Here is a 22605-nt window from a genome sequence, read left to right on the forward strand (position 1 = left end):
AACGGTGATCCACCAACATACAGCTTGCCATGGAAGGGAGCACGTATGATTGGATGAAGACAATAGGAAAGCAGAGGTTCAGAAGCAACAAAGCATCTCCAAACGCTTGTATGAAATTCCCACCAATGAATTACATAAGTATCTTTATTTTAATTTATGTTTTATTTATCTTTCAATTATCAAAACTCATAACCAATTGAATCCGCCTGACTAAGATTTACAGGATGACCATAGCTTGCTTCAAGCCGGCAATCTCTGTGGAATTGACCCTTACTCGCATAAGGTTTTATTACTTGGACGACCCAGTGCACTTGCTGGTTAGTTGTACCGGAGTTGTGAAAAGTTTGATCATAATTCTGTGCACCAAGTTTTTGGTGCCGTTGCCGGGGGTTGTTCGAGTTTGGACAACTGACGGTTCATCTTGTTGCTTAGATTAGGTAACCTTCTTTCTTATTTCAACCTTTATTTTCTTTTCAAAAAAAAAAAGTTTTCGAAAAAAATGTTCTTCATAATTTTTAAGAATGAATTCCACCTTAGAGCTCCATGATGATATGTTGAAGCTTGGCTGGCTATTAAGGCATGTCTAATCTTTTGGACTGAAGCTTCTACTTATCATTGCAGCTATTGGAGGAGCCTTTGGATTCTCATTTTTAATTCTGTGCTAAAGCTTGGCTGGCCATTTGGCCATGTCTAATTCTTTTGGACCGAAGCTTTAGACTAACATTGCATGAATCCTGGAATTCTTATTAAAAATTTTGAATTTCTTTATTTTATTTTTCCAAAATAATTTCGAAAAAAATACAAAAAGTTTAATAAAATCATAAAAACCAAAAAAATTTTGTGTTTCTTGTTTGAGTCTTATGTCAAATTTTAAGTTTGGTGTCAACTACATTTTTTTTAATTTAATTTTCTTAAAATTTTTGAAAATTCATGCGTTATGTTCTTCATGATCTTCAAGTTGTTCTTGATGATTTTCTTTGTTGATCTTTACATTTTCTTATTTTGTGTCTTTTCTTGTTTTTCATATGCATTTTCAAATTGTTAGTGTCCCTAGTACAAAAGTTCTTAAGTTTGGTGTCTTGTATGTCTTTCTTTTCTTAAAAATGTTCAAAAAATATGTTCTTGATGTTCATCATAATCTTCAAAGTGTTCTTGGTATTCATCTTGACATTCAAAGTGTTATTGCATGCATTATTTGTTTTTATCTTAAATTTTTATGTTTTGTTTTATTTTGTTGTTTTTTCTCTCCTCATTAAAAATTCAAACGTCAAAAAAATATATTTTCCTTATTCTTCTCATAATTTTCGAAATTTTGAGTTGACTTGGTCAAAAAAATTTTAAAATTTATTTGTTTCTTGTTAGTCAAGCCAAAATTTCAATTTAAAAACTTTATATTTTCAAATCTTTTTCAAAATCAATTCTTTTTCATTTTTTTTATGATTTTTAAATTTCATTCTTAAAATTTTTCAAAATCTTTTTCTTAATTTTATTTCATATTTTTGAAAATTCTTGCTAACAATTAATGTTTTGATTCAAAAATTTTAAGTTTGTTTCTTTCTTGTTAAGAAAGGTTCAATCTTTAAATTCTAGAATCATATCTTTTAGTTTCTTGTTAGTCAAGTCATCAACTTTAATTTTAAAAATCAAATCTTTTTAATTTATTTTTCAATTCTTTTTCAAAATAAATTCAATCATATCTTTTTAAAATTTTAATTTCAAAATCTTTTTCTAACTTCTTATTTTTTCAAATTTTATTTTCAAATCTTTTTAATTAACTACTTGACTTGTTTGTTTTAATTTTAAAAAGTTTACTATTTCTTATCTTTTTCAAAACCACCTAACTACTTTTTCACTCCTAATTTTCGAAAATCACTAACCACTTTTTCAAAAATCTTTTTAATTAACTAATTGTTTTAGTTTTTAATTTTCTTGTATTTCTTTTTTAAATTTTTGAAACTAACTTAATTAATTAAATAAAAATAAAAATATTTTTCTTTTCCTTCTTCTTAAAATTTGAATACTCTCTCTCTCATCTCTTTCTATTTATTTTATTTATTTACTAACATTTTTCTTCTACTCGTGTAATAATTCAAACTCTCTCCCTCTCTCACTGTTCGAATTCTTTTTATTCTCTCTCCACCTCATTCTTCTATTCTTTTTTTCCTCTGACACATAAAGGAATCTCTATACTATGACATAGAGGATTCCTCTTCTCTCTTTGTTCTCTTCTTTTTTATATGAGCAGTAACAGGGATAAAGACATTCTTGTTGAAGCTGATCCTGAACCTGAAAGGACTCTGAAGAGGAAGCTAAGAGAAGCTAAAGCACAACACTCCGGAGAGGACCTTACAGCAAATTTCGAAAAAGAGGCAGACATGGCAGCCGAACCTGAGAACAATGGTGGAGATGCAAGGAAGATGCTTGGTGACTTTACTGCACCAACTTCCAACTTCTATGGAAGAAGCATCTCCATTCCTGCAATTGGAGCAAACAACTTTGAGCTTAAGCCTCAATTAGTTTCTCTAATGCTGTAGAATTACAAGTTTCATGGACTTCCATTGGAAGATCCTCATCAGTTCTTAGCTGAATTCTTGCAAATCTGTGTCACTGTTAAGACCAATGGGGTTGATCCCGAGGTCTACAGACTTATGCTTTACCCCTTTGCTGTAAGAAATAGAGCTAGGATATGGTTGACTCACAACCTAGAAAAAGCCTGAACTCTTGGGAAAAGTTGGTAAATACTTTCTTGGCTAAATTCTTTCCACCTCAAAAGATGAGCAAGCTTAGAGTGGAAGTCCAAACCTTCAGACAGAAGGAAGGTGAATCCCTCTATGAAGCTTGGGAAAGATACAAGCAATTGATCAGAAGGTGTCCTTCTGACATGCTTTCAGAATGGAGCATCTTAGGTATATTCTATTATTGTCTGTCTGAATTGTCCAAGATGTCATTGGACCACTCTACTGGTGGATCTCTTCATCTGAAGAAAACACCTACAGAAGCCCAAGAACTCATTGAAATGGTTGCAAAAAACCAGTTCATGTATATTTCTGAAAGAAATCCTGTGAATAATGGGACGACTTAGAAGAAAGGAGTTCTTGAGATTGATACTCTGAATGCCATATTGGCTTAGAATAAAATATTGACTCAGCAAGTCAATATGATTTCTCAGAATCTGACTAAATGCAAGTTGCATCCGACAGTACTAAAGAAGCCTCCTCTAAAGGAGAAGCTTATGACCCTGAGAATCCTGCAATGGAAGAGGTGAATTACATGGAAGAATCCTATGGAAACACCTATAATCCTTCATGGAAAAATCATCCAAATTTCTCATGGAAGGATCAATAGAAGCCTCAACAAGGCTTCAATAATAATAATGGTGGGAAAATTCGGTTTGGCAATAGCAAATCTTTTCTATCATTATCTCAGCAACAGACAGAGAATTCTAGGCAGAGCCTCTCTGACTTAGCAACCATAGTCTCTGATCTATCTAAGACCACTCTCAGTTTCATGACTGAAACAAGGTCCTCCATCATAAATTTGGAGGCACAAGTGGGTCAGCTGAGTAAAAGAGTTACTAAAATCTCTCATAGTACTCTCCCAAGCAATACAGAAAAGAATCCCAAAAGAGAGTGCAAGGCCATAACTATATCCAAAGTGGCTGAACCTAGAGAAAGTAAAAAGGTAGTGATTTTCAGTGAGGAAGACCTTGCTGGACGTCCACCGACCAATAAAGAGTTCCTGATTGAGGAACCAAAGGAATCTGAGGCTCATATAGAGACCATAGAGATTCCATGGAACTTAATACTGTAGTTCATGAGCTCTGATGAAGATTCTTCCTCTGATGAGGATGAAGATCTTGTTGAAGAGCAAGTTGCTCGGTATCTAGGAGCAATCATGAAGCTGAATGCCAAGTTATTTGGTAATGAGACTTGGGAGGATGAACCTCTATTGCTCATCAATGAACTGAATGCCTTGGTTCAGCAGAAATCACCTCAGAAGAAACTGGATCCCGGAAGGTTCTTAATACCTTGTACCATAGGCACCATGACCTTTGAGAAGGCTCTATGTGACCTAGGGTCAGGTATAAACCTTATGCCACTGTCTGTAATGGAGAAACTAGGGATCTTTGAGGTACAAGCTGCAAGAATCTCACTAGAGATGGCAGACAAATCAACGAAACAAGCTTATGGACTTGTAGAGGATGTCTTAGTGAAGGTTGAAGGCTTTTACATCCCTACTGACTTCATAATCTTAGACACTGGGAAGGATGAGGATGAATATATCATCCTTGGAAGACCTTTCCTAGCCACAGCAAGGGCTGTGATTGATGTGGACAGAAGAGAGTTAATCCTTCAATTAAATGAGGACTACCTTATGTTTAAGGCTCAAGGATTTTCTTCTGTAAACATGGAGAAGAAGCATGAAAAGTTTCATCCAATTCTCTCCATACAGAGCCAAGAAGAGCCCCCACATTTAAACTCTAAGTTTGGTGTTGGGAGGCCACAATCATACTCTGAGTATCTGTGAAGCTCTGTAAGAGCTTACTGTCAAGCTATTGACATTAAAGAAGCGCTTATTGGAAGGCAACCCAATCTTATTTATCTATGTTAATTACTTTTTCATTTCATTTTCCATTGTTAGTTTATGTTTTCCTTAGGTTGATGATCATGTGGAGTCACAAAAATAGCTGCAGAATTAAAAGTGGAATAAAAAACAGCATCAAAAACAGCACACCCTGGAGGACAGGCTTACTGGTGTTTAAATGCCAGTAAGGATAGCTGAATGGGCATTTAACGCCCAGTCTGGCAGTATTCTGGGCATTAAACGCCAGAATTGGCAGACAGACTGGCGTTTAACACCAGAAAAGGGTGTCTGGCTGGCGTTAAACACCAGAAAGGGGCATCAGCCTGGCGTTTAACGCCAGGAAAGGCAGCAGAATGGCGTTTAAATTCCAAAGGCTGTCCAGGGGCGTTTAAACGCTAGAAAGGTGCAGGGACCAGAATTCCTTGACACCTCAGGATCTGTGGACCCCATAGGATCTCCACCTACCCCAACTCTTTTTCTCTCCTTTTAACACCTTTCCATAACACTCTTCCTCAAACCCAACCCCTATTACAAGAAATCCCTCTCCACTCCACTCCTATATAAGTCCCTCATCACTCTTTCATTTTCACACATCATAACCACCTAAAACCCCCTTGGCTGAACCATTCACACACCTCCATCTCCTCCATCTCTTCTTCCTCTACTCCTTTCTTTATTCTTTTGCTCGAGGACGAGCAAACCTTTTAAGTTTAGTGTGGAAAAAAGCTCTGCTTTTTATTTTTCCATAACCATTAATGGCACTTAAAGCCAGAGAAACATCTAGAAAGAGGAAAGGGAAGGCAGTTGCTTCCAACTCCGAGTCATGGGAGATTGAGAGATTCATCTCAAAAGCCTATCACTAGAAAGAGGATGGAGCAAACAAGAGAGCCCGCTCATGGACCTCAACAAGAGCATGAGGAAGTCCCTCATCAAGAAATCCCTGAGATGCCTCAAGGGATGCATTTCTCTCCACACAACTATTGGCAGCAACTCAACACCTCTTTAAGAGAATTGAGTTCCAACATGGAGCAACTGAGACTAGAGCACCAAGAGCACTCCATCATCCTCCATGAAATCAGAGAAGACCAAAGGCCATGAGAGAGGAGCAATAAAGGCAAGGAAGAGACATAGATGAGCTCAAGAACTCCATTGGTTCTTCAAGAGGAAGAATAAGCCACCATCACTAAGGTGGACCCGTTCTTTAATCTCCTTATTTATTTTTTTTTCTATTTTTGGTTTTTATTCTTTATGTTTTGACTATGTTTGTGTCTTCATTACATGATCATTAGTGTTTAGTGTCTATGACTTAAACCTATGAATGTTCCATGAATCTTTCACCTTTCTTAAATGAAAATGTTTTCTGAAAAAGAAAAAGAAGTACATGAATTTTGAATTCTATCTTGAAAATATTTTAATTATTTTGATGTGGTGGCAATACTTTTTGTTTTCTGAATGAATGCTTGAACAGTACATATTTTTTATAGTGGAGTTTATGAATGTTAAAATGGTTGGCTCTTGAAAGAATAATGAAAATAGAGCAATGTTATTGATAATCTGAAAAATCATAAAATTGATTCTTGAAGTAAGAAAAAGTAGTGAAAAACACAAAGTTTGCAAAAAAAAATGGCGAAAAATAAAGAAAAAGAAAGAGAAAGAAAAAGCAAGCAGAAAAAACCAATAGCTCTTTAAACCAAAAGGCTAAAGAAAAAAGCCAATAACCCTTTAAACTAAAAGGCAAGGGTAAAAAGGATCCAAGTCTTTGAGCATTAATGGATAGGAGGGCCCAAAGGAATAAAATCCTGGCCTAAGCGGCTAAATCAAGTTGTCCCTAACCATGTGCTTGTGTCATGAAGGTCCAAGTGAAAAGCTTGAGAATGAGTGGTAAAAGTCGTGATCCAAAATGCTGTTATGTGTCCGTGGCATTTATGTATCCGGTGGTAATACTGGAAAACAAAATGCTAAGGGTCACGACCAAGACTCATAAAGTAGCTGTGTTCAAGAATCAACATACTAAACTAGGAGAATCAATAACACTATCTGAATTCTGAGTTCCTATGGATGCCAATCATTCTGAACTTCAAAGGATAAAGTGAGATGCCAAAACTATTCAGAAGCAAAAAGCTACTAGTCCCGCTCATCTAATTGGAACTAAGCTCCATTGATATTTTGAAATTTATTGTATTTTCTCTTCTTTTATCCTATTTTTTTTAGCTGCTTAGGGACAAGCAACAATTTAAGTTTGGTGTTGTGATGAGAGGATAATTTATACGCTTTTTGGCATTGTTTTCATATAGTTTTTAGTATGTTTTAGTTACTTTTTATTATATTTTTATTAGTTTTTATGCAAAAATCACATTTCTTGACTTTACTATGAGTTTGTGTATTTTTCTGTAATTTTAGATATTTTCTGGCTGAAATTGAGGGACTTGAGCAAAAGTCTGATTTAGAGGCTGAGAAAGGACTACAGATGCTGTTAGATTCTGACCCTTCTGCACTCGAAGTGGATTTTATGGAGCTAAAGAGGCCCAATTGGTGCGCTCTCAAATTCGTTGGAAATTAGACATCTTGGGCTTTCCAAAAATGTATAATAGTCCATACTTTGCCTGAGATTTGATGGCCCAAACTGGCGTTTAAACACCAGCCAAAGACCCTTTTCTGGCGTAAAACGCCGGAACTGGTACCAGAACTGGAGTTAAACGCCCGAACTGGCATCCAAGCTGGTGTTTAACTCTAGAAAAGGCCTATTCACATGTAAAGCCCAAGCACACACCAAGGGGGTCCCAGAAGTGGATTTCTGCACTATCTGCACTTAGTTACTTATTTTCTGTAATCCTTAGTAACTAGTTTAGTATAAATAGCACTTTTTACTATTGTATTTGAGGATTACACCATTTTTCACATTTGGAGGCTGGCAACATGGCCATGCCAAGACATTTTTCTCTTATGTATTTTCTATGGTGGAGTTTCTACACCTCATAGATAAAGGTGCGGAGCTCTGCTGTTATTCATGAATTAATGCAAGTACTATTGTTTCTCTTTCAATTCACGCTTACTTTTTCTCCAAGATATACTCTTGTACTTAATTCAGTTAAGTCAAAATGATGGGGTGACCCGTGACAATCACCCACTATCTTCGTTACTCGCTTAGCCAAGATCCGCGTGCCTGACAACCACAAGCGGTCTACATGATGTTCAACGTAGTCATTGGACAACAGCCGGAGTATAGTCTCTTGGGTCTCTGATCCATGGATTTGACTTGCCTCTCCTGACAACAGAGCATTCGAATCCGTGAGATTAGAACCTTCGTGGTAGAGGCTAGAACCAATTGGTAGCATTCCTGAGATTTGGAAAGTCTAAACCTTGTCTGTGGTATTCCGAGTAGGATCTGGGACGGGATGACTGTGACGAGCTTTAAACTCACGAATGCTGGGCGCAATGACAGTGTGCAAAAGGATAGAGAGATCCTATTCCGACACAAGTGAGAACCGACAGATGATTAGCCGTACGGTAGCTGTGCCTGGTATTTTTCATCCGAGACGAAAGATCCGATAGTTGATTAGCCGTACAGAAACCGTACCTGGACCATTTTCACTGAGAGAATGGATTGTTGCCATTGACAACGGTGATCCACCAACATACAGCTTGCCATGGAAGGGAGCATGCATGATTGGATGAAGATAATAGGAAAGCAGAGGTTCAGAAGCAACAAAGCATCTCCAAATGCTTATCTGAAATTTCCACCAATGAATTACATAAGTATCTTTATTTTAATTTACGTTTTATTTATCTTTCAATTATCAAAACTCATAACCAATTGAATCCTCCTGACTAAGATTTACAAGATGACCATATCTTGCTTCAAGCCGGCAATCTCTATGGGATCGACCCTTACTCGCGTAAGGTTTTATTACTTGGACGACCCAGTGCACTTGCTGGTTAGTTGTACCGGAGTTATGAAAAGTGTGATCACAATTTCGTGCACCAGTCAGCTGAGTAAGAAAATCCCTGAGAGCCCTCCTAACACTCTCTCGAGTAACACTAAAGTAAATCCAAAAGATGAGTACAAGGCCATCACTGTAGAAGCTGAGGCCAAATCTAAAGGGGATACTGTAACAACCCTGATTTTCGAGTACATGAGATCTTTTCTGAAAGTACGGATTTCTCTGGAAGATCAGTAAAGGGAACACCTCTGCTATATCATCAAGTATCTCAATCCTCATTATCATTATGTCATCCTTAAGCTAGAACCTCCTTTGAGGCAAGCTCGATAATGCAATCGCGAAGAACCTAGTTTTTGAACCGTATCGGTTGGCAGTTTTGATTCTGATTTTCGTAAATAGTCTCTGTTTGACGAACCAGACTCGATTCATGAGAGGAGAGAGATAATAGTATAATATTATCATTATATTAGTATTATAAAATGCTTGAATAACATTATAAGGTTACCTGGTCTATTTTTGTTAAAAACAGAAAATCGGTTTAACCGGGTTTACGGTTTACTGGTGCAGCTTAGCACCAGCACTCTCTGATGAATTTAGCAATGCTAAGGCCTCATTATACATGTTTTATTCTCATAATAAATATGTTACTAGTGTCATTTATTCTAGTAGCTCAGAAAATAATTTTTAGAGATGTTTTTACAAGCGTTCCGATACATCTAGTTTTAGTAGTTATACACCTGAGATATTTTAATATTATTTTAACCCACCTCCAAGCCAACCAATCACAACTCACCCTACACCCCCAAGACCTCCAAGGCTGTCTCATTTCATCATTTTGGCCAAAAATAACATGAGAGAAAAGAGAGAAACTTTCATGAACACTTAATCTTCAAAGCTTGATTTCTTCTGAACTAAAACTCAAATCAAAACTCCGATTTTACCAAAATGATCCTCTCTTCTTCCTCTACATAACCATATAACCTATCAAGGATGGAAATAAGATGAGATGGCTGTCTCCCTCCCATTTCAATTCGGTTTTCAAGGAAAACCATGCAAAACATGTGTTTTCTTGATGTTCTTCCTTAGGAATCATGCTTAACTTGAATTGAGGGCCAAGAAACGTGAATTTCCAGCAAGTCTAAGGTGAGATATCTCTTCCTAACATACTGAGTGAGATTTGGTCAGTTGAGAGTTTTTGGATTTAAAGTTGTTCTTGATGTGATTTAGGAGGAAAAAGTGCTTAAGGACCACCTGAAAGTTTAACCGAATTAGGAGCAGCAAAACCAGGTAGGGTTTGGTACAATTAATCTTGATTGATTGTGTTTGAATTGTATGATTATGATATGGTTTGGTTATGCTTGAAATTGATTGTTTATATGAGTGATTCTTGTTGAAATTTTGGTGAAAATTTGATGAAATTTGATGATATTCAACTTTGAATTTGTGTTCTTCATGGCTGCTGGAAAAACGAACCCTAAACCTTAAATTGGGGTTCAATTTGTGTTAAAATAATGTAGAAAAGATGGGGTTTTAGTTGCTGGAAATTTATTTTGAATTATGGTAAAAATCGGTTGCTGAAAAGACTGAAAAACGAGTAAAAACAAAGAAAGAATCTGAAGAATTTACGAAGAACACGAAGAACACTTTGAGTGTGGTGAAGAACAATGAAGAACACCTTTTTTATCCATAAAAGGTCAAGGAAGTAAATATTTTGGTGTTTGGGGGGTTATTTTGTAATTTCCAAAAGTTAGGGTAGTAAAAGTAAAAATATTAAAAGTTACGGGTGGTAAAAAGTGAATTTTAAAGGTTAAAAGTAAAAGTAAGTTAATTTTCGAAAATTTAATGATAAAATAATAAAAAATAATAAAATATTAAATAATAATATTTAATTAAAAATAATAAAATAATGCGAAAAAGGTAGTTTTCTGTAAAAGCTTTAGAAAGACAACTTTAAGCACAGAATCTCATAATTACCTTCATAAAACACTTAGGGAGTGGTAAGAACATATTAGTGAGGTAAAGATAAATAAAACATAAAAAGTTGAAGAAAAGATAAAATTCAAAGAAAAATTCTGTAATGTTTTAATGACAGAAAAACAGACAGAGATTAGTGAACGAACTAGGGCAACTTAGTTAGTACTTGAGTTACGACTAGGGTTAGGTATTATATAAAAAGTTAAATTGTTTCAGTATAGACTTAATGAACCTATACTTGGGACATGCTAACTATTCATACCGAAATTTACATAAGCTTTAAATACATACGTTAAACAGAGAAATTAGAGCAGAGTAAAGAAACACAAAGAACAGAGTAACCAGAGAAAAGTAAAGAGATATAGAGAAAAGAGTAACTAGAGTAGAATAAAAGGATACAGAGAAAAGAGTAATCTGATAAAGAGAAATGGTTTGAGTTAAGATGTTGTAAAAGGAAAAGCTGTAAACTTTGTATAGTATGATTAAACAGAGAAAGAAAGAAGTATAGCATAAGAATGTGAAAGTGATGATGAATAATGGGAATGATATTGAATGATGATAATGAGAAAAGAGTAATATAACAAAGAGAATAGAGGAGAAGAGTATAAAAATAAAGAGTTAAGCCTTGTGGCATGATATTCTATTATATGTTCATCTGATGCTTTTCTATTGGCCCTAGAGGTCCTGTAGGCCCAAGTTCACCTACAGTAAGTTGTTATTCCTGTAGGCCGAAGTTCACCTGCAGTGAATATCAATTGTGTATATCAGGGTGTTGCTCCTGTAGGCCGAAGTTCACCTACAGAGAGTTGTGATACCTGTAAGCCGAAGTTCACTTACAGGGGTGCTATTTCTGTAGGCCGAAGTTCACCTACAGAAAGTTGTTGTGATTAAACCATTTCTGTAAGCCGAAGTTCACTTACAGAGGTGTTATTTCTGTAGGCCGAAGTTCACCTACAGAAAGTTGTTGTGTTGTGTTTAGACTATTCCTGTAAGCCGAAGTTCACTTACAGGAGTGCTGTTTCTGTAGGCCGAAGTTCACCTACAGAAATAAAGCCATATCTAGGACTAGTTCCTGGGTAATGTCGGGTTGCAGGGTGTAAACCGACACGTGAGCTCATGGCCTGCATAGGACAGACATGCATCATACTTGGTTGCGCATTTCCTCTATTATGATTGTTGTTTGAATGTATGCTTTCTTTGTTTTCATTCTATTCTCTGTGTCTGTGTTTTGTTTTCTTGTATTCTTTTATTTGTGTTTTGCTTTCTATTTTCTCTATTTATCTGTTTCTTCTATCTACTGCTTCTCAGTATTCTGCTATTTATCTGCTAAACAACACGGAATTAATGAACTTAACTAATAACCCCGACCCTACTAAGAACTCCCCAGTTCTTACCCCTTCTCTCTCCCGTCCCCCTTCAGATGGAAGTAAGAGTACCTTACAGTAGCTCGTTGATGATGGTTCTACAAAGAGGATTCTGCTCTAGATAGTCTTCTGAGTCTAGGGTGAATATCGTTCCCTGTTTATATATGTATATACTGTGAGACTAGCCAATGCCTACACCCTGTTTGTTTTTGAACTTTAACTTAAATCATGTGTACGAGACTCCTGTTGTGTGGCTACTTGATGAGGTACCAGAGACACGTTATATGGCAATGTCTGATCGTGCAAAGGAGTAGTAGATGATGTTCTACCTTTTGCTGATGTTCCACCTGACTTGATTTTTGAAGACTTAGAATGTACTTTCCCTCGCTTTAGTAGTTTAGAGGGACTAGGTGAGTATAGAGTCTAGGCTAGCCTGGGCGCCAGCTTAGGGATCTCTTGAACAGGTCAGGACCTGAGATGTTGTATGTATATATATGTATATAGATATTATTTAGCTATATCTAGGGGTGTTCTAACTAACAGTCTATATGCTAATAAAGGCTTTCATCGAATGTTGTCAACTACTTGTGATGTATTTTTGTGTGGTTGTTTATAACTGTTTTATCTGTTATTACTTGTGAATTGATTATAAATGATTCTGTCTATTAATCCAAATGTTTTCAAAAAAAAAAAAAATACACCACGCAAATTAACTACGTGTTTAACAACGAATCAGGCTCATATGATAAATAATAGATAATAATTAGGAAAACAAATTGGTAGCGCTCAGTTTCCAGTATGATCTAGACATATTGAAAATTAGGTCGTTACAGATACTCTGGCATTGAACGCCAATAAGGAAGTCCTTACTGGGAATTCAACGCCCAAGGATGAGCCATTCCTGGCATTGAACAACAATAAGGAAGTCTTTACTGGGCGTTCAACGCTCAATGATGAACCATCATTGGCATTGAATGCCAGTAAGGAAGGCCTTACTGGGCGTTCAACTCCCAAAGTTGCACAAAAGCTGGCGTTGAACACCAGTAAGGAGACACAAGTCTTGGCGTTGAACACCACAATATGGGTAGCTGGGCGTTCCATGCCCACTAAAGGCTTCTCTATTGAAGAATTGAAGGCAACTATGGTTCAAGAGGAGACTATAGAAGTTCCCTTGAATGCCTTGTTGCAATTCATGGATTATGAGGATCACTCCTCCTCTGATGAGGAAGGAAAACTAGGGAGGAGCAAGTTGTTCGGTACCTAGGAATTCTGATGAAGCTAAATGCCAAGTTATTTGGAACAGGGACTTTAGAGGAAGAACCTCAAGTGCTAACCAAGGAACTCAATGCCTTAGTTCAGCAGAAGTTACCTCAGAAGAAGCCGGATCCTGAACGCTTCTTAATTCCATGCCCCATAGGTACCATGACCTTTGAGAAGCCTCTGTGTGACCTAGGGTCAAGCATAAAACCTCATGCCTCTCTCTGTAATGGAGAGGCTGGGAATCTTTGAGGTACTGATGCACGGAAAACTTGTCTCTCAACAAATCTCCCTTCGGCAAGTGTACCGAATTTGTCGTCAAGTAAAAACTCACAATAGAGTGAGGTCGAATCCCACAGGGATTGATTGATCAAGCAACTTTAATTAGAAGAATGTTCTAGTTGAGCGAATCCAGAATTTGGGTTGAGAGTTGCAGAAAATAAAATGGCGAGAATGTAAATAACAGAAAAGTAAATGCTAGAATTAAAGGACTGGAAGTAAATGACTGAAAATAAATTGCAGAATTGTAAATGGAAATGGGGGATTTGCTCATAAAAGTAAATGGCAGAAATTAAAGAGAATGGGTAAGATCAGAAATGGGGAGTTCATTGGGCTTAGGAGATGTTGCAATTCTCCGGATCAAATTCATTTTCATCTCTTCCTCAATCAATGCACTCATTGATCTCGTTGGCAATCTTAAGTGATTGAATTACAATTTCTTGCAATTCAATCTCTCAAATCTTGATCAATAGCCAATTCCTTGGTCAATTGCTCATGAGAAGAGATGAAGTATGGTCACTGATTATACCACATGCATTTCCCAAATCAAGTATTGAGAGGGTTATAGTCACATACCCATCCAAACCCAATTTGGTCCAGCATGAGAAAGCATTTCTAGCTTGATCTCTTCATTCCTCTTTCAAGGTTTAAAAGAGATCCAAGTTTGAATAGCTTCTCTTCCAAGATAACTACTCAATTGGATGAAGATCGAAAGCTTTCAAGTAAAATCAAGAGAAAAGATAGAAGAAGAATAATAAAAACTAGTATTGATCCATCAAATTACAACAGAGCTCCCTAACCCAATGAAAGGGGTTTAGTTGTTCATAGCTCTTGAAAATGAAAACAAAGATGGAGAATACATCATAAAACTAGAAAATGCAGAGAAGGTAAAATACAGAGAGTAGTTCTCTTTTTCCAGCCTCCAGAACTCCCTTTTACAATTCAAAGCTACTCCTATATATACTACTCTTCTCAGCTTCTAGTTTGCTCTTCAAGTCTTGGGCCTTTGGATCTTGAGTTTGAAGCAGTTCTTTTCTTCATTTGGGCTTGGCTTTACTTGCAGAGAGAAAGTGCTAAGTGGGCAGAGACTTTTGCTTAGGGCGTTAGGGGTGTTAACATTTAGTGAAAGTATAAGTTCGAGAATGTTAGTGGCACTTAACATTTTCACTAACGTTCCAATGTACCCCTTTGCCTCACGTTAGAGCCCACGTTAACTAGGTTAACGTGGCTTCTAACGTGGCCTTGCCAACCTTCGAGAACGTTAGTGACATTCAACATTGTCACTAACGTTCCAAGGTGCCCCTATGTCTCACGTTAGAGTCCACGTTAACTAGGTTAACGTGGCTTCTAACGTGGCCATTCTTAGCCATCCCAACGTTAGTGACAATGTTGAGTGTCACTAACATTGGCTCATCATTCATTCCTCATCGTTAGCTTCCACGTTAACTAAGTTAACGTGGAAGTTAACGTGGCTCTTGGGGAGTTGTGTGGTTGCTTCCAACATTAGTGACTATGTTGAGTGTCACTAACGTTGTCGACAACTCTCACCTCTTACGTTAGCTCCCTTAACGTGGTGTGTTGCATCCTTAGGCCAACGTTAGTGACAATGTTGAATGTCACAAACGTTGGCTTCTCTTCCCCCTTTAACGTTAGAGGCCATGTTAACTAGGTTAACGTGGGCTCTAACGTGGCCACTCATGAGTGTTTGCCAACGTTAGTGACAATGTTAAGTGTCACTAATGTTGGCTCAACTTCCCTTCTCCATGTTAGAGTTCACGTTAACTTAGTTAACGTAACTCTTAACGTGGGCAATGATGGCTTTGAGAGTGTTATTGGCAATCAATTTTCTCATTATCCTTGCAAGTTACCTCCCTTTCCTTGCTTCCTTTGGTCCTGAAATCAAGCAATAGAGTGCATCAAAGTTCTAGTCCAAGTCATGGGCAATGCAACATACAATTTGTTACTAAACTTATGCAAAATCCTCATGAAATAATGTAAAATGCACAATGTATGCTTGAATCAAGGTGTAAGTGAATATCTACCCAAAACTGGCTTATTTCCTAAGGAAATGCATGAAACTAACCTAAAAACAGTAAAGAAAAGGTCAGTGAAACTGGCCAAGATGCCCTGCCATCACAACACCAAACTTAAAGCTTGCTTGTCCCTAAGCAAGTACTGGAACAAGAGAATGATGAATGGCATGCCAAGAGCAATGAGTCATTCTTGTGGAAGTCATATCACTGATTTTATGGTGGTTTCATGCATAGCAACTTAGGTTCATTCCATTACTGGCTTTCAGACTTTTATCATGTCCCTAAACACTTACTTTGTTTATATCCCATGAGACTTTTATTCATTGATCCTTTTATTGTTATTTCAAGGGTTATTTGTGTTATTTAGGCTAAGTGCTCTGTAAAGGGGAAACTCTTTAAGATAAACTTTCAGCCAACACTCCCGAACCAGTTGGTTCAAGGTGCTAGGTGTTAAAGCACCCCTAAGGACTTACTCCCTCAAGTCTCTCCCCCATACATACACACCACAGGCATATAGTTCATTTATTTTCTTTCTTGAGACCTTGGTGTCCAGCACCTCTTTGGGTTACTAAATGCTCTGTGGTGAGGGTTACTCTTGATAATGGACTTTCAGCTGATAATCCCGGGTTAGTTAACCCAAGTTACCAGGTGATAAAGCACCCCTGAGAGCTTATTCATCCAAGTAGATCTCTCACACAGGAGCACCACAGACACTTGTCTCAAGGTCCAAACCATTGGTGCCTAGCCTTATTGCTTACTCTTTTTCTTTTGTTTTTCCACTTTCATTCTTCTTTTCTTTTTCTCTTATTAGGATCTTGTCATATACCTAGTCTCATGAGTATATTCAAAGCAAAGTATTCAGGCCAGATAGTTATCCTCCTAGCCTTATGGTTGAACCAACTTAGCTAACTTATGACTACCCCAAAGATTCATGAATGCACTTCCACATTATGAACTCTACTCTGGTCTTTTAAAAAAAAAACATAAACATTCTCTTCTTCATCTGATTAAGAAGGGACAAGCATAAAAGTAAGTTAAGGAGGATGCAGTGATATAAAGTCTAGCACACATAGACCTATTCAGAACTTAAAAGATAGAATTTAAAAAGGGTTCAACTTCGAGTAACTACAAATCAAAAGTGCATTCGGACTTCCAACTTTCAACAATTCTGAGTACAATGGAATTAAGTAACAATACAACCTTTGGGTGATGATTTCTGGTTGCCCTCTCTCTTTGTCATCATCCTAGTTTTTGCTGCCTAGCTTCTTTGGGTGGAGGTGCACCATTTCCTCATAAGGTTCCTGCAAGGTTACTGGAAGTTGCTTGTTCCCAAAGCACTTGAGACATAGTTAGCTTGCATGTATGCTGGTGCTTTTTGAACTCAATTTGGTGTGTGAACACCAAACTTAGTTCCTTGCCCAGTCCAAACATTGCACATATGCAGAAAACCCCATCTCTTGTTGTCAACAAAGCAATGATAACCTATAGTCTAACCACCTCTAAGTGGTTTCTCTTGATTGGATGGAGCTAGCAATGTTCTTATGGAGTGGAGTGTAATTCTAACCAATGTCCTTTGGTGGAACACCAAACTTAGAATTTCACCATCACTCCTGGATTGTTCTGGTGTGGAACACCAAACTTAGCTCCTTACAATACAGGAGAAACGACTTGTGATTTTTTTTATTGAAATAAAGATGAAAGTGAAACTACCTGAGGTTGGGTTGCCTCCCAACAGAGCGCTCTTTTATCGTCGCTAGCCCGACGAGTCCTTAATTAGGGTGGTTGGTAGTGCTTAAAGTTCTCCCCTCTTGCTGTGGACTTATATCCATTGGTTGGATCAATGATCTCCACATATTCCAAGGAAAGAACTCTGTTGATAGTGAAGACCTTGGGTAACTGAGATGGTACAGTAGGGAGATTAGGAGGAATATCTGGGAAGTAAGCTGAGACAACTCTATCCCCTGGAGAGAAGTCTTCCGTAGGGATCTTCTTGTTCCTCCACCTTCTTGGTACCTTCTTTTTTGTTTCTTTTGAGGTTGCCTTCCCCTTGGTGACCTCTTTTTCTAAAGGAGTTGTGATGTTGTCTTCGCTTGCCTCCAGAGGTTTAGGTTCCTCCAACTTTTCCTTGAGCTGTGGCAATTGCTGTTTTCCTTGTTTATCAATTAAGGGGATCTCAGAATAAACTGGATGTGCTTCAGTGCTTGTCTCCTCCTTCAGTGTCTCTTTATAATTTGTGCTTAGTTCTTTGTCCTTTTGATCTGTTTCTTGTGAGAGTTTGAAAACATTGAAGCTGAGTCGTTCATCATGGATTCTCAATATTAGCTCCCCTTTCTCTACATCGATAAGTGCTCTGGCCGTAGCTAGGAATGGTCTTCCCAATATGATTGGGTGAGTGTGACTCTCTTCCATGTCCAGAATGACAAATTCTGTTGGGAGAAAGTATTTCCCAACCTTTAGCAACACATTTTCCACCACTCCTATTGCTTGCTTTTGAGTTTTGTCAGCCAGTCTGATGATTACATCTGTGGGCATTATCTCATTGATCTGCAGCCTCTTCACCAAGGATAAAGGCAGTAAGTTGATGCTGGCCCCCAAATCACATAGTGCTCTATCGAACATAGTTTCACCTATGGCACAAGGGATGTGAAAACTCCCTAGGTCTCTTCTTTTTGTAGGCAACTCAGGTTGAATAAGGGCACTACATTCCTTGTTCATCACTATAGTCTGGCCTCCTTTGAGTGAGCTTTTCCTGGGAAGAAGTTCCTTCATATACTTGATGAATGCAGGCATTTGTTGAATTGCTTTGATGAATGGTATGTTTACATGCAGAGATGCAAACAAGTCTAGGAACCTTGAGTATATTCTCTTTCCCACAGCACCATTGAGCAGTTAAGGGAAGGGAGCATAGAGCTTCAGCAACTCTTGTTGTGAGATTTCTGGTTCTTGGTGATCTCTATCCTCCTCCTTCGTTGAGTTGTCTTCAGGTTGTTTGCAAAGTCTGTTTTGCTTGTTTTCAGTCTCTTGATCGCTCGCAGTGACCATTTTGCAATCTTCCCATCTTACTTTCTTTGCTTCTCCTTTGGGGTTTTTCTCCGTGTCACTTGGGAAGCTATCACTAGGTTTGGAAATCTTCTCAGCTAAATATCCCACCTGGAATTCCAGCTTCCTAATGGTCTCTCCCTAGTTCTTAATATTGGCTCGCACCTCCTCTTTGAACACCTTATTTTCTTGAATCTCTTGGCATATTCCTTCAAGTAAGGCTTCAATCTTAGAGAGCTTGTCATCAATTGATGGGTGATTCGGAGCAGATGTGCTGTTTTGGTTTTGATAAGCGTGTGGAGAAGTGTTGTTGTGGGGGTATTGAGATGTCCTCTGTGTGAATTGCTGGTGAGCAGTATTGTTGTTGGAGTTGTAACGTCTCTGGTCTTGGTTTTGATCTTGCTCACTTCCCCAGCCAAAGTTTGGGTGGTTTCTCCATCCAGGGTTATAGGTCTTGGAGTATGGATCATAGTTTTTCCTTGGTGAATTCCCAATGTAGTTGGCTTGCTCCTGACTACCCTCTGCTTCTTCATGCACTCCTTCTTGTGTTGTTGATGAAGTGGAGATTGCTGCTAATTGGTTCATCTCCATCTTCTTGGTGAGGTCAGCCAGCTACTGGGTAATGAGCTTGTTTTGGGCCAACAGAGCATCTACATTGTTTAGCTCCATTACTCCTCTTGTGTTTCCTCTTTTGGAAGCATAGAAGTAGTTGTTCTCTGCTACTATTTCAATAACATCTATGGCTTCCTCAATGGTCTTCTTCTTGTTCAAAGATCCTCCAGATGAATGGTCTACGGCCTTCTTTGACTCATAAGAGAGCCCTTCATAGAAAAAGTGCAGCTGCACCCATTCGTTGAACATGTCAGGTGGACACCTCCTTGTTAAGTCTTTAAACCTCTCCCATGCTTCATATAGAGTCTCACCATCTTGTTGCTTGAAAGTTTGGACCTCAGCTCTCAGCCTATTGATTCGTTGAGGAGGGTAAAATCTTGCTAAGAATTTGTTCACCACGTCTTCCCAAGTTGTCAAGCTTTCCCTTGGGAAAGATTCCAGCCACTTGGCTGCTTTGTCCCTAAGTGAGAATGGAAACAAGAGCAATCTATAGGTATCAGGGTGAACACCATTAGACTTCACTGTGTCACATATTCTCAGGAAGGTGGTTAAATGTTGATTGGGGTCTTCTTGAACACCTCCTCCAAACGAACAGTTGTTCTGAACAAGGGTGATGAGCTGTGGTTTAAGTTCAAAGTTGTTGGCATGGATTGTTGGCTTTTGGATGCTACTTCTACAGTTGCCTGGGTTTGGATTGATGTAAGAGCCCAAGACTCTTCTATCTTCCCCAGCATGATTTGCTCTACCTCCTCCCCCATGGTTGTGATCCTCTTCTTCATGATGGTTTTCCATGTTGTCTTCCATGTTTGTTTCAAAGAATTCCTCTTCTTCCTCAGCACTAACCACTTTCTTTCCTCTTGCCTCCCTCCTTAATATAAGGAAGGTCCTCTCAGGTTCAGAATTGAAGGAAGTTGAAGCCCCGCTTCTTCTCCCTGTCATACAACCAACAAGTGCAAGCAAGAAAAGATAGGTGCAGAAAGTATTTGTGTCAGAATTACTGTTAGTTGTGGGTGATGCAATATATCAAATAGTTAGTGGGTTAGCAAACAGAATTGAAAATAACAAAGAAGAACAAAGGAGTAGAGGGGGAAGGGAAGAAGTTTAACTAAAATAAAAAGTAAATCACTCAAACAGAAAATGAAATTCACAAAATAAAAATGCTCAAACTAGTGATCTTCCAATTTAATCATTGTTGATGCACAATCAATCCCCGGCAACGGAACCATAAACTTGATGCACGGAAAACTTGTCTCTCAACAAATCTCCCTTCGGCAAGTGTACCGAATTTGTCGTCAAGTAAAAACTCACAATAGAGTGAGGTCGAATCCCACAGGGATTGATTGATCAAGCAACTTTAATTAGAAGAATGTTCTAGTTGAGCGAATCCAAAATTTGGGTTGAGAGTTGCAGAAAATAAAATGGCAGGAATGTAAATAACAAAAAAGTAAATGCTAGAATTAAAGGACTGGAAGTAAATGACTGAAAATAAATTGCAAAATTGTAAATGGGAATGGGGGATTTGCTCATAAAAGTAAATGGCAGAAATTAAAGAGAATGGGTAAGATCAGAAATGGGGAGTTCATTGGGCTTAAAAGATGTTGCAATTCTCCGGATCAAATTCATTTTCATCTCTTCCTTAATCAATGCACTCATTAATCTCCTTGGCAATCTTAAGTGATTGAATTACAATTTCTTGCAATTCAATCTCTCAAATCTTGATCAATAGCCAATTCCTTGGTCAATTGCTCATGAGAAGAGATGAAGTATGGTCACTGATTATACCACATGCATTTCCCAAATCAAGTATTGAGAGGGTTATAGTCACATACCCATCCAAACCCAATTTGGTCCAGCATGAGAAAGTATTTCTAGCTTGATCTCTTCATTCCTCTTTCAAGGTTCAAAAGAGATCCAAGTTTGAATAGCTTCTCTTCCAAGATAACTACTCAATTGGATGAAGATCAAAAGCTTTCAAGTAAAATCAAGAGAAAAGATAGAAGAAGAATAATGAAAACTAGTATTGATCCATCAAATTACAACAGAGCTCCCTAACCCAATGAAAAGGGTTTAGTTGTTCATAGCTCTTGAAAATGAAAACAAAGATGGAGAATACATCATAAAACTAGAAAATGCAGAGAAGGTAAAATACAGAGAGTAGTTCTCTTTTTCCAGCCTCCAGAACTCCCTTTTACAATTCAAAGCTACTCCTATATATACTACTCTTCTCAGCTTCTAGTTTGCTCTTCAAGTCTTGGGCCTTTGGATCTTGAGTTTGAAGCAGTTCTTTTCTTCATTTGGGCTTGGCTTTACTTGCAGAGAGAAAGTGCTAAGTGGGCAGAGACTTTTGCTCAGGGCGTTAGGGGTGTTAACATTTAGTGAAAGTATAAGTTCGAGAACGTTAGTGGCACTTAACATTTTCACTAACGTTCCAATGTACCCCTTTGCCTCACGTTAGAGCCCACGTTAACTAGGTTAACGTGGCTTCTAACGTGGCCTTGCCAACCTTCGAGAACGTTAGTGACACTCAACATTGTCACTAACCTTCCAAGGTGCCCCTATGTCTCACGTTAGAGTCCACGTTAACTAGGTTAACGTGGCTTCTAACGTGGCCATTCTTAGCCATCCCAACGTTAGTGACAATGTTGAGTGTCACTAACGTTGGCTCATCATTCATTCCTCATCGTTAGCTTCCACGTTAACTAAGTTAACGTGGAAGTTAACGTGGCTCTTGGGGAGTTGTGTGGTTGCTTCCAACGTTAGTGACTATGTTGAGTGTCACTAACGTTGTCGACAACTCTCACCTCTTACGTTAGCTCCCACGTTAACCAAGTTAACGTGGGAGTTAACGTGGTGTGTTGCATCCTTAGGCCAACGTTAGTGACAATGTTGAATGTCACTAACGTTGGCTTCTCTTCCCCCTTTAACGTTAGAGGCCACGTTAACTAGGTTAACGTGGGCTCTAACGTGGCCACTCATGAGTGTTTGCCAACGTTAGTGACAATGTTAAGTGTCACTAACGTTGGCTCAACTTCCCTTCTCCACGTTAGAGTTCACGTTAACTTAGTTAACGTGACTCTTAACGTGGGCAATGATGGCTTTGAGAGTATTATTGGCAATCACTTTTCTCATTATCCTTGCAAGTTACCTCCCTTTCCTTGCTTCCTTTGGTCCTGAAATCAAACAATAAAGTGCATCAAAGTTCTAGTCCAAGTCATGGGCAATGCAACATACAATTTTTCACTAAACTTATGCAAAATCCTCATAAAATAATGTAAAATGCACAATGTATGCTTAAATCAAGGTGTAAGTGAATATCTACCCAAAAGTAGCTTATTTCCTAAGGAAATGCATGAAACTAACCTAAAAACAGTAAAGAAAAGGTCAGTGAAACTGGCCAAGATGCCCTGGCATCAGGTACAAGCTGCAAGAATCTCACTAAAGATGGCAGACAAGTCCATGAAAAAGGCTTATGGACTAGTAGAGGATGTCTTGGTGAAGGTTGAAGACCTTTACATCCCTGCT

The 22605-nt window shown here is 38.1% G+C and overlaps 2 non-coding genes across 2 annotated transcripts; one reads left to right on the forward strand and one right to left on the reverse strand.

Annotated features, from left to right (window-relative positions):
• Positions 1 to 2779: 2779 nt before the first annotated feature.
• LOC148567751 (small nucleolar RNA R71) lies at positions 2780 to 2887 on the reverse strand. Its single transcript, XR_015882210.1, has one exon. It is a non-coding gene; the product is annotated as a small nucleolar RNA R71 (small nucleolar RNA).
• A 16443-nt stretch (positions 2888 to 19330) lies between these two features.
• LOC148567752 (small nucleolar RNA R71) lies at positions 19331 to 19434 on the forward strand. The gene has a single exon (XR_015882965.1). It is a non-coding gene; the product is annotated as a small nucleolar RNA R71 (small nucleolar RNA).
• Positions 19435 to 22605: the final 3171 nt, after the last annotated feature.

This window comes from Arachis ipaensis, chromosome B4, assembly GCF_059453495.1.
Source record: "Arachis ipaensis isolate K30076 ecotype BB chromosome B4, ASM5945349v1, whole genome shotgun sequence".
Taxonomy (NCBI): Eukaryota; Viridiplantae; Streptophyta; class Magnoliopsida; order Fabales; family Fabaceae; genus Arachis; species Arachis ipaensis.